This window comes from Labrus mixtus, chromosome 7, assembly GCF_963584025.1.
Source record: "Labrus mixtus chromosome 7, fLabMix1.1, whole genome shotgun sequence".
Classification (NCBI taxonomy): Eukaryota; Metazoa; Chordata; class Actinopteri; order Labriformes; family Labridae; genus Labrus; species Labrus mixtus.
In genome coordinates, this window is record NC_083618.1 from 26,598,526 (window position 1) to 26,610,906 (window position 12,381).

Genomic DNA, 12,381 nt, shown 5'->3' on the forward strand with positions numbered 1-12,381 from the left:
GCTGTTTGAAACATGAACACAGAAAATGTTGAAGCACATCAAAGACTTTTCGCTCTCTCCCTCTTTCTCCCGCTATCTCCCGCTACATCACCTCGCTCTGCCTCTGTGATGTGCGCATGAATGAGTGTATGTGAATGATGAGCGTGTGTGTGTGTGTGTGTGTGAGTGTGTCTATGCACAGACGACGACTAGGAGAGGAGGGCCAGCGGTGTGTTGCCCCCGGGGCTCGGACCTGATCAAAGCAGAGTCTGTCAGTTTGCAGGTACACAAACAGCCAGCCTGTACACACTCGGCACAGAACAGAGAGAATAAAGAGAGAGAGGGAGGGAGTGGGGGAGAGAGACATTGATACAGACAGGGAGAGGCACGTTTGGGTAGAGCCGCAGAGATCAGAAAGCATCATTCTGTCTTAAATCAGGGTTATGTAGAGGTCACGAAGCCTCGGTGAGAACTACTGTTCACTCACCTCACTTTGAAAGAGCGAGCAAGAGTGAAAGCAGACTGGGTTTAAGGTTGGAGTCTTCCGATGTGGAGAAAGTGATGACAGCATCCTGCTGCTTTGTTATAAAGATTACAGAAAACCGTGTTGTATTAGCTTTAAATAATTAGATTGAGGTTTACAGGTGACCTACACAACCTGTCAGGATTTCAAAATCACGGCAGAGATGCTGATGTTTCCGATTTTTAAGCATCCCTATGTATATCCCTATATATATTTTGAACTTGCCCATTCAATAACCATCAATTTGATCAAGGAAACAACTTTTCATCAGAAGTTCATCCAGCTCTGATCAAGGTGAGCGAACTACTTAGAACCGTCTGGTGGATTATGATCAATGAGCTGAGAGACAATCAAATACTCAAACTCATTTTATCAGTCAAAGGTAATCCCCTTCAACGTGTGCATATGTACTGTATGTGTGATTCATTTATTGTATTAGGAAAATGATTTGTGCCGCTTTTAGTTTTGTTGTGTTGTTGCAGCAAAGTCTGAACCTACCAAAATAAGGGTTTCCATATCAATCAATGTTTTATTCCTATTAGAACAGAAAAATATTTATGAAGTAAAAACAACCTCTTATTTACTTTTGTACAAATGTAAATATAAATCATAAATATATATTCAATCAATCTCTATATGTATAACGCCAACTCATAATAAATGTTATCTCAAGACACTTTACAATTTATAAAATCTTAGAAATCAACGCAGCTTGGAAACTGTTTATTTGCGCACAAAAAGAACGATTGAAAACAGAAATTAACATTTGTAATGAACACGATGGACCTTGAGGTTTACATTAGCATTTAATAAAATAAAAAATAAAATAAACAGCGTTCTTATTTGAAGGATGAATAAGTTCAAGTAAAATGAAAATAAAAGTAAAAAAAACTCATCTGAGGAAAGTGTTGTTTTTCTTACATTATGAATAATATCTCGGACATAATCTGACCCTGTTTGTCAAAACAAATTCAGATTTTTGTTTAGAATATTTTTTTTATTAAATGGAAGCATTTCACTTTCTATCTAATGACTTATAAACTAATAATACTGATGATGATTTAAATGCGCGGCTCCCCTGATCATATCATGGTGCTGCATTTTGAAGCTGTATGTGCAGTCAATCTCTTCTAACCTTTCCTTTTGTCTGTAACTGGAAACTATCCCATCACAGTCTTAGAGAAATAACCATCAGCTCCAATGTCATTGCAGACATGTCTTAGGCAGTGAGGTTGGCACGTCAATACTCCCGAAATGACACACACGTCGACTTAGCTCAGACTCTCAATCATAGCATTACATTTGGAGCGAGGCTAAAAGGTTGTTTAGATGAATTAAAGCGTCAAACATTCCCAACACGTAGCTGACGGCTGTCTTTAAAAAAAAAAAAAAAAAAAAAAGGTAAAGGACAAAAAAAAAAAAAAAACAAGTTAGGAACCAAAGGGGGGAAAAAGAGCACATCAATTGGACGGGAAAATGAGAAAGTTTGTCCCTGACGCCCCTGTCAGAATGAACGATTAAGATATCTAATATGATGTTTAAAGCTGCGGGGCAGGCGAGCTGATAACGGCTCGATAAGGGCCTCTCTCCTCGCTCATCCTCACAAGCTAATTAGCTTCGTGGGTTTTTTTTTTTTTTTTTAAGGTGGGGGATGTTTTATCTATTTAAAAGGCTTTGAAGGAACAGAGAGGCACCTGCATCAATCATAATTATTTTACTCATACTAAAATTAGCCAAAGAAAGGAGGAACACAGTCTCCTTCAGAAAGCAACGCAGGAACGCTGAAGGGAAGCCGCTGTGAAGGAGAGACTGTGCGTGTGTGTGTGTGTGTGTGTGTGTGTGTGAGTCAGTGTGTGAGTCAGTGTGTGAGTCAGTGTGAGAAAGAGAGATGAGGTGAATCGATAAATATCACTCTGGCTGATTGGACCTAATTAGAGACATAGAGAGGCATTCTGGACGAGACTGGCTGGAATTGAGTTGGCCAAGTTGTCAGAGCCAATTAGGCCGTCGTATTATTGCAGAAGAGAGAAAACACACAGATTAGATTAAGTTTAGTGTGAGTGAGTGTGAGTGTGTGTGCATATCTGAATGATGATGCTTCCAGGGAAAACATGGCCAGGTGAGTGTAACCGTTCTCCTGTGGTGTGATAAACTGCGATACAACAACAATGATAATCACTCACAGCTTATCATGTGCACACATCTCACACACACACACACACACTGACAAACACTCTCTATCACACATCTCTCCAGCTGTCAGCTGCCGGGCCTGCAGCTGTGGAGATCTCCCAAACACACTTTTAACTGGAACTCTGACTTAGTGTGGGTTCAACTGTGTTTGTATTTCTCTTGTATTTATGTATGTGTGTGTGTTTGTGTGTGTTTGTGTGTGTCTGTGTGTGTGTGTGCATCTGTGCATGAATGCCTGCCAAAGTTTGATTCCGGTGATTGCGGCTGGAAGTAATCACTTGTGCGCAGTTAATTTAATGATGGAGTTGTCCGAGTCAGCCCTGCTACTGCTACAGCAAACCTGAAGGAAGAAATGAAAACGCAGTCCTGAGTTCAGCCAACTTCCCGGCATCACTCAAAGTTTGGCAGCAGGTATCAGTTGCTTAACAAAAAAAAACAAAAAAAAACAAAACCTTTATTTTCAAGCTGTTGTGTGAAATTTTCGGTGGAATAGAAAAAAAAAAAGACCTCTTCTGTGGTCCAGCACGACAAGTGGAGGCAATTTTAGATAATTATTCCCAAATCCTCGGGCTGTTTTGGGTTGTATAGGTGCAGTGAGGCATGGTGAGCACAGATCTGCCTTTAGCCATGTAGAAATGAGAGAACTAGACTCTGGAAAGTCTCAAAACAGCAGTGTGAAAAACAAGCATGCATTTCCACTGATGCTGTCTCTCAATGGAAAGACTTCAAAGATCAGAGAGACAACAGAACATATGCAGAGATGTCTTTATTTGTGATGCTGCCCAAGGCAACACAGCCTCAAGCAGCACACACACACACACACACACAAACACATCGCTGTCTGCATTGTGAAACTTTGAAGGACTTCGTTACTTCACACTCGTCTGAATCTTCTAATTGTCTGTTTCTCGGAGGCTGATGGGAGAGGAGACGGTGAAAGACGTTAGGTTTTACTGTCAGCTTTGTCTGCATGTTTGGATGAAGCTGCTGGATACAAAGAGCTTTAATGTCACTCAAAGAGTTTCACCTCTGGTTCTCCTTAACAACGAGCAGCAGGGGCGTGATGTTCTACAGGAAAAGAAAGAAGTCGATAGATTGACCTTGACTTTTTAGAGTTAGGATAATACTTAGTGGAAAAAAAGCTCATTTAATCCAATATAAAATAAAAAAATTAGTAAAACTTTAACAAAAATAATAATGATCTGTTTGTGACCGTTATTTGTCAGAGGATTCTCCTTTTTATCGCATGTTGACATCATTATAAGTGCTGGACGAACCTGAGGAAGCTACAGGCGAAACGCGCCGTTAGCTCATAATTAAATACAAAAAAGTTATTTTCGGTGTGCCACAGAGTTTTGATTTATTTTTCATGGTATGTTCCTGCAACGGTGTGTACCTGAGGACGGTGTGTAGGCTGTGCGCGGGGGTAGCCATTTAGATTATCCTACATATGTATTTGAACATTTTCTAATGCCAAGTGATGGAGCTGAAAGCGCAGCACACATAATATTCAGTTTTTACCCTCCAGTTTTCCCAGCAAGTTTTCACGTTTCTAGATAACAGAGCGATATAAAAAAAATATTCTAATGTCGCTACAATCGTATTAAAAAATTAAACACATAATACAAAAAACACAGTGCAGCAGTAGCACAGAAAAAGGAAAGAAAGGATCAAATAAATCCTTAAATTGGTAAACAGAATAACAGCTTTAAAATGTAAATATTGCACAGTGAGTTTTTAGTATGTAACATGAAAAAAAAAAGGTTAGACCTTAACTTCAAAGTGACCATAAAAGGATATATGCAATGCAAAATCTCAAATCTAAGCACGTTATCTATTTTCTATGCAAAAAGATCTAATTGCATTTATAATATAAGCGACATTCACTGGGCAATTCCAGATAACGGCTTATTTCCAGATATATCAAGCAAAAACTAAGGCCTGAATGACTTGTAATAAGTAAATATTTTTATTTTTACATATTACAAGCAGGCCTTATTCTTTGCTTTTTCTGTCTTGTAATAAGATGTTATTCTAGACTTGTCAGCTGAATGTGGATTTTAATCAATGTGATGAGATATTTTTGACTATTCACTTGCCAAAATGTATTTGTAGTGTGCAGATATGAAACACACACTGTGCATGTTGGAACACAGATGTGCAGTCTTCTTTTCATTCGTAGTCTTTTACCAGCAGACACTGGCTGCATGCATGTGTCTGATGTGGAGAGGCTTCAGACTGTGTACTCTCCAGGCAGCCGTGCATGTTGGGAATGGCTGTTTCTCTCAGCGAGTCTCCGATCAAAAGAGATCGATTCCCGTGACCTTGTTCGAAATCAAAGGCAGAGAGCTGCGATTGTCCCGTGCAGTTCTCCGCCTCAGCACCCCATTCAGATCAGGCTACACATACAACCCTAACTGTGGTAATGATGATGAGGAATCAATAGGTGATTATGAAGCTTTAAGCCACATTGTTAGGAGACGGAGCAGAGTAATTCAGAGAGAAGATTGGGAGGTTGTGAAATTATTGGCAGGATTCACATAGAAAGAGGCGTGAATAAAAACAACCGACACTAAATGATGCACACATGCAGCGATATGAGCTCATGCAAGCACATGCACACAAAACAACATGCCAACGGATGCCTATATTCACCAAAACACACAATTAAACTCATATTCACACTGATACAGCGGAGAAGAACTCTCTGATTACACACACAAACACACACACAGATGAATAACTCAGCTCTGTGACTCATCGTGTTTCATTACTAATGACTGGCCCAGCAGAAACGCTCGCAACCACATCCCTCTATTTTTTATTAAAGCACATTTATTTATAAGTCCTGAACTAATCTTTGTAAATTATTATTTTTCACTTTTAATTATTGTGAAACCTATTAATGTTTCATATTAATATGCAGAGAGCTTTCTGGGTTCAGTATACATCACTGAAAGTAATTATGGATAAGAGCATTTTCCTTTTTCTCTTTTTTTTTTGCCGAACAACTCAAAACCTCAGAGTGATGTGTTCATGCAGTATGCAGGCAAACACTGCCCTCTTCAGCCTGGCAGCAGCAGCAGCTCACGGGCAGCCAACAGTGAGCCTGATGTTTTCACACACTCAGTAATCCACGAGATGTGAACGTCTCAATATGGCGCTCTGTGTGTCTGTCTCTTTGCTCACACTTTTCCTCCTTTCACCTCAACACCAATATGCCCGACACATCCGTGCAAAACAAAGTGTTCAAATACAATTTTTTCTCTCCGAGGGGAAGATTTTCATTTTTCCAGTCAAAGTTCAGACGGGTTGAAAATTTCTTAGAGGATGAAAACAGAAAGTCATTGTGCAGTTATGAAGGTCATGCGTGGTTAATGTGTTTAGACTCTTAATTTAAGCTCTTTGCCAAAACCTTTTCTTTAAAAAGGCCAACACCACTTCTTACTTTGAGCATGATCAAGGGCAAAGACACACACACACACACACACACTCGTGCACACACTCGTGCACACACTCTCACGCTGTGCCGCCGCTCCAAATTTCTCCCATGTTCCGTCTTTTGGAAATGAGCAGAGCCACTTTGAAAGTTAAGCCTTGAAAAAAGAAAAACATTTAAGTGGGAGATGTTTTTTTTTTGTTTTTTTTTACCATAGTTCCACAGTAGTGTTCATTACCCTCGTGACAGCTGCAGGATTACTTCTGTGATTATCTTTTAGAGATATGTAAAGAAAGGTTGTTTTAACACACGGGGAGAACATTTTAAGTGTGGAAGAAATTGTTCTCATTAAAAGATAATGTCAGCTCTTTGAAAACATTTTTGTTTGAAGCGTTTGTTGAAAGCACGGTCACCATCTTTTAATCAAAGACATGTCAGGATCATCTTTTAGACACATTGGACACTTTCCTTGCTCAAAATGTTACGGTAGGATCAATAACGCTTTTCAGGTCTTTTTTTTTTTTTTTTCAGCATGATGCTAACGCTGGCAGCCAGTTAGCTTAGCTTAGCTTAGCACAAAGACCTCACAGCAAAGGGGAAACAGCTGGAACACTGGAATGTGCAAATTGGGTTTAGTTTCTGCATGGTTCCTGGTGGGCCAAGCTTGGAAATACTGCAGCAAACTGGATACATACACCCTTCTAATGCAGAAATGTGTCTACCAATACCCGGATTAAACAAGCAAATTATACTGACTTAGTTTGAAAGCTTCAGAGGAATCATTGGCCAAATTGGGTTCCTATTTAGTACAGCCAAATGATCTGTTTTCTGTTGGCCCCTCCACATAACTATGCACATATTTCCCAACATGCCGAACTATTGTTTTCAATCAATCTTTATTTGTGTAGCCACATATTCAAAACAGTTGTTATCGCAGGACACTAAAGAGCAGGTAAAACTACCTTACTCTTGTTTTATTATCTGAGACCCAACATTAAGAATAATTTAGCAAAGTAACAGTGGCAACAGAAAAACGTCTTTTTTAAGAAGCAGAAACCTCGAGCAGGACCAAACCATCTGCTGAAACTGTGTTGGGTTTGAAAAGCGAAACCTACCTTCATCCCAGCATGCTTTAACTAAAACAAATACTACGTACACAATGACTTATCAATTCTTACAAATATTTTAATACAGAGGTATGCTGTCATTGCAATGATTTTAGAAATACAGATTTACACTGCTTTGAATTTCCCTCGGGATCAATAAAGTATCTATCTATCTATTTACAAAATGTCTTAAGGAACTTAGTGGTACATGTCCCATTAAAGTTTTCTATTGAAGTAAAAATCTTTATTTCCAGCTGTATACAGGAGTTATTTTTGTGCAGAATAAACACCCACTTTTAAATGGGCTTTCAATTGCAATGCTTTAGTTTTACATTGTTGAACATGTACTCTGACGTAAGAGGCCCGATGTGAAGACTTCTTTTTCCATTTGTTCTGACGTGTATCATACGGGTCATTAACTCCTTTTTAAAATATTTTTTCTCTCCTTCCATACCAGCTGCATTTGTTCAGGAGGCTTTTTTTTTGCAACCGTCACTTCTGATCTTTTAATGATGGAAGTATTTGGTAATTTTTCCAGCAGCTGACTAGAGGACAGGATGATCAGAGGACAGACTCAGGTCCTGGGGCTGCTGATAGCGCTGACAAGCCTTCTGCTGCTAATCGCTGCTGCTGGAAAGGACTGTTGGAGGGTAACATTTCTGCATGCACGTACACACTAAACTTCTCATCTGCACTCACCGCTAATCCTTGTATGTAGAAAGCATGTAGAGTAACCACTAGGCTGCACTACTGTGTAGTTTATCTGACTGCAGTGATACACTGGTGGGTAAACTCTGAGCTTCAACATGCGCTTAGAAGGCTTCTCGATATTTTCTCTTATTTTCAAACACCCCTATCTTACCACCAACAGTCTAAATGGACGTCAATCATACACAGTTTTAATGATCAGGCTTTTTAAACATCACATTCGCACTGTGTCTCATGGTCGAGCAAAGCGCTGAAGATCAGCTCACCTCAGCAGGTCTGAGTTCTCCTCAGTGAGGGGCAGCGTGTTCTTGACAGCTCCCCGGCCCTGAAGACAGAAGATGTATCTGTATCTTACATGGAGCATCTGCCAGGTACAACAGTAGCTACATCCCCTGTGGACATGGTATGTTTCCATCCAACAAATATCACTGTAACTTTATTTAAAGGCACAATCTGTGATCCTCAGTACAGCGCAGCAGCTTTCTGTTACTCACGTTCACTAGTGCATATCTTTCCTAAAATAAAGCAGTGACAGGCCATATTCCAATATGCTGTGATATCATTAAAAAGTATAATAGGTAATGATGATGTATATGCAGTATTTTAATATTGCAGCTGGATGGGAAAGACATGTTTTTACTACGTTATAGAATTTAGATTTGTTTACAGTTTATCAATTCATTATGTGTCAAATCTATATATTTATCTGTTCAGTGACTCGCCCTGTTTGTACAGTCGCAGTCATGGTGGGCAGCTGTGGCTCAGTTGGTAGTCGGTTGTCTCCTAACCTGGAGGTGTAGGGGTTCAATACCCATCTCCTGCAGCTACAGGTGTCCTCGGGCAAAGACACTTAGCCCCAATTTGCTCCCGCTGCTTCGTCGGTGGCGTAGGGTTTATGTGTGTGAATGGGATTAGTTACTTCTGATTGGTCTCACTACATAGCAGCCTCCACCATCAGTGTGTGTGATCGGGTGGGAATGGGTAGGTGTGACCGGCGTTGTAAAAGCGCTTTGAGTTGTCAGAAGACTAGAAAACGAGGGATAGAAAAAAGATGATATTTGCCTTTGACATACAGGTCATATAGCGGTGGCAATATTGACGTGAAAAAATCAAGTAAATTACAAGGATCTCAACTTGAATGTCAATTTATTTTAATAAATGTCAAGATATTTTGGTTATTCCCAAAATAATATAAAAAAAACAATTTGTAAATCTGGCTTCCTTATTGATTTAAATGCTCATGTTACAGGCTGGATATATAATTATAGACACTTTTAAAACTAATTAAAGAACAATAAACTCAATGGATTAACTGTAGTGTGCTTATTTTGAAGGTAGTTGATTTGTCTAATATGAAAACAATAAGATAACAGGCGTGGGACATGGATCCCCTGCATGCAGACGCGGGTCAGGCTGCTGCAGGTGTCTGCTGCCCTCTGTCTGTGTGGAGGTCTTTACTGCAGCTCCTCACTCTCAGTCTTAATCAAATCCTGCCAGAAGCAGTTTGTTTGGTTTGTGGTTTGTGCTCAGAGGGCGACTACTTCAGATTCATATCATTCTGTGGTTTAGACACATTTCCACATGATGGAGTTTGTTGTTATTTGAACTTCAGGCAGCGACTGTTGTGATGTTGAACTTCTGACTCATATCTGTGTCTTGGTTGAAAAAGTGTGTGTGTTGCAGCTGTGACGCACACAAGACCAAAGTGGATGAAATATGAGATCATGTATATTAGCCATTGAAATAAACCCATGAACTGATCAGCTACTGAGAGGCTGTATGTTATCAGAGGGAAAACTTTTAAATCCTCTATACGACTAAGGATGCAAAACTGAGTTATCTTTAGATATCTAGATCATGAACCACAATGTCAAATGAAATGTTTTCTGCCGACTTTGCAAGGGAAAGTGTAGCAGCAGCATGAAGGCTGGCTCTTGGGTGTTTTGTTGTTTTGTGTCGATTTAGCATGAATCAGCTGTTTCCCTCCCTCTCCTGGATTTACATTCACACCCACATTGTATAATTCAATTCCAACTACATTACATCCTAAGTAAGCTTTATAATGCAACAATAAACAGACCTTACATATTGAGTTTAAAGATGCTCTGTTACAAATTTTTTGCGCTGACTTTACTCGGAGTACCAGACCCCTAGTATTTTTTCCGCAGAAAGTCTGAGTGAGCCGATGTCTGAACGCGGCACCATATTCTCTGAAGGATTCACCTCGAGCCAATGGGACCCCAGTGACGTTTATATACAGTGACTGCATAAAGTGTCTGCACGCGACCGCTGCGATCTCCGTGCGCGTAATTAAACGTCTGCATTCTGTTTTCTGTTCGTCAGTATGTTGTTCTCCTCTCTTTTGTGGATGTTGTCATTCCATTGGATTACACATAGCATTGATATAAAGGCAAATATTCTCATTATAACGTCGTGTAGCGGACTCTGTTGCTTCGGCCGCTACTTCCCCATTGTTTTTTTACAACACATTTTACCTCAGGAAATCCCCCGAGCCCCCCTCCCCTCTGACAGGGATAGTCCCCCGCTGTGAGGAGCATATGTGAACGGCTAGGTCGGGAGAATCTCCGGAGTGTTCCTCCTGTAATTATCTAGATATTATCCGGAGTGCATATGTGAAAACGGCTCTAGAGAGAGAGAGAGATAAATAGATAAAAACCTGTAGCAAAGATCTAATGCAGTTCACAAATATATTTTTAAGAACCTGAGAAATCAAGGCTGAGGTTCTTTTTAAACAGCAGCTCCCTTCTTTTCTTCCCACTCACTGACTTTCTAATAAATCCATCAGTGAGAGAGAGATGCAGGAAAAACACAAGTAGAAAGTTTGAATGGTTTCAAGGCTTGTTCAAAGGAAGACATAATGTGCTGACTTCCCTATTTTTAGACCTTTCCAACAGATCAATCCAGGGACGCTGAAAATAACACTTGAGTTAGGTTGAGTTAGGCTCAGGGAAGTTTACTCCTACCTCAGCTTAGGAGAGTGTCTCTCTCAGTCAGTCCATCAGGAAGTCATCTCTATTAACAGATTCTACATACAAATTTAGAATCTGTTCAGTGAGATCTGGATTTCCAACAAGTGTTCTTGTTTCATTTTTAGAACATTTGTGCTGAGCTGTATCGAGCAATTACATGTCGGCAGCCTTATATGTATGCAGGAAAAACAGTCCTTGTGGACAGCAACAAACAGGTGTAGCATTGTCTGTGAAAATGACACACGCAGCAGATATATTTAAGATGCAGGTGACAATCGATTATAGAGCAAAAATGATCAATCTGACATCCATTCAACAAACAAACTTTTTGAAAGTAGTTTTCTTCTCCTCTTAAGGACAGACCTGACAAATCTTGACTTTTTACTTTTTACAAATCTTCAATATGATGTTTTTATTTAAGCAAACTTATTTCCTGTTCATTCTGTTAATGCTTTAGTCTTTTCAAGCATTCACTTAAATCAAAGTGAAAAGACACTTTTTAAGAATTGTAAAAAAAAAAAATTATATATATATGAATTTCAGCAACACGAAAAAAAAAAATACTACAGAAAATATATCATCAACGTCCGGCATTAGCATCTGCAGCAAACTGGATCCCTCTCATCAATAAATAACTCCCTGAAGATCCTCACAACTGATGTACATTGCTGCCAGTGTTCTTGTGATTTGTAAGCAGAATAATTGTGTCATTTTAATATAAATATTCAAGCTTAAAAAAGCCCAATCCAAACCTAATGACACGGAAAGTTAAAGGACTTTGATACTGAATAATATTTAAAAAACTGGAGTGAAACTATTTTCTAATACTTAAAAACACTTAACATTATGTAGGCTACATAACATAATATTTTGGGTTTCCAGGGACTTTGATGTTCTCCTAAATTAATATGTATCAACAGTGTTTCCAATGTTTCTCCTTACATTCAGCATGAGTTATGTTCATCCGCTCTTTGGAGGAGTTGTTTAAATCAAGCTCCAGTTCAATGAGTTCAAAAAGTCTTCCCCCTCATTTCCCCCACAATATGAACGAGCAGTCTCCCCATGTAAACATGTTATATTATTGTAATAATGTTTACTGTTTAGCAATAATAGTAGATTCCAGTCTCGCATTCCTATATTACCACAGTGCGCATCCAATCAAATGCATGTTTACACATTATCAATCATCATGGGGAGGAAAACACATTCCCGTGTTTACTATAATGATTCGGTTTCTGCCGCAACCTTCAGTTAATCGGCATAATTATCTTAATAACCTCTGCTCTGTGTGTCAACTTCATTCACTCACCATAACAGTGGATCTGCGCTGTGATCGTCTCTGCAGCTCTACGTCCCATATCTGTAGAAGTTTATGTCTGATAAGAGGGATAAAAATATCGCTTGCATAGCTTGAGATTAGCAGGAAAATGTGGAGGAGAAAGA